This window comes from Phlebotomus papatasi, chromosome 2 (assembly GCF_024763615.1).
Source record: "Phlebotomus papatasi isolate M1 chromosome 2, Ppap_2.1, whole genome shotgun sequence".
Taxonomy (NCBI): Eukaryota; Metazoa; Arthropoda; class Insecta; order Diptera; family Psychodidae; genus Phlebotomus; species Phlebotomus papatasi.
The window spans coordinates 92,164,305-92,165,396 of record NC_077223.1 but is presented as its reverse complement, the minus strand read 5'-3'; positions in this window follow the sequence as shown (position 1 = coordinate 92,165,396).

The following is a 1,092-nucleotide window of genomic DNA, read 5'->3' as shown; positions in this document are numbered from 1 at the left end:
GATTGCACCTGCACCTGCTGGGTGCAAAGGGAAATCTTCTGTGTCTTGGGATATTATTCTAAACATTTTCCACCATATAATTTCATCCCTTTCAGGATTTGGAGCATTCGGGATTTCGACTGTCGGGATTTTGGCTTTCGGGATTTTGGCCTTTTCGAGGTTTTGGCGTTCGAGATTTTGGCTTTCGGAATTTTGGCTTTCGGGATTTTGACTGCCACCGAATAGTATATATCTCATATTAGGAAAGAGATTTCCTAATACTTCTGACTTTATCACGATAGAAAAGTTATTTCCTTGATATGACGATATATTTTATTCTATTCTGAAAAAAAAATTGTGCACTACTATTTCCGATCATATTATCAGCCCCTCGAGCTTATTAGTTTCTCAGTAATCCCCTTAAACTTCACTAGTTATGTTTTATATAACATTATAGTTTCGTGTACCGTTGTATTACTTCAATGTTCTTATCTCATGGAGAATTCTTTCTGCAAATATTGCGGTATGACTTTGAAACTTTCACGTACTGTTATTCCCTAAAGGCCAAATTGTCCTTGGAGAAATATCATTCAATCTCATCCTTCCCCTAATTACCTAACAGCGAAACCACATTTCCGGATTCAATTGATTTACTGGATTTAACTATGCCCCAATGGACGCAGCACTTCTCATGGAAAGTATAGAGTTTAAAGTGAAATTGCAGTAGGGGAAATTGAGGACAATGACTAAGGGCCATAGAAGAGAAAGTTAGTCATATCGATTTTCTTCATGCCATTTTTCCTCCATGGCATATACTCCAAATACCTGTGGACGTGTTAAATGCCAGAAGCCCATAATAAATCTTGTGGGTATGTGACAACCGTGGTTGCACGCAAATTTTCTTTAAGAACCCCTCCTCATGCCAGGTGAACCCCTATATAAGGGATGCGTTGGCAGTTGATGTAAGTTTTAAATTTGAAATTATAAAGCTTACCTATAGAAGCTTTTTTGGAGAATATTATTTAGGTTTTCCGGGGTTTAGTGTTGAGCTACAAGAACCCTGCGTGAAAAGTATCGATTTTCGAGGAGTTTTCGTGACAAATGGTCGGAAAA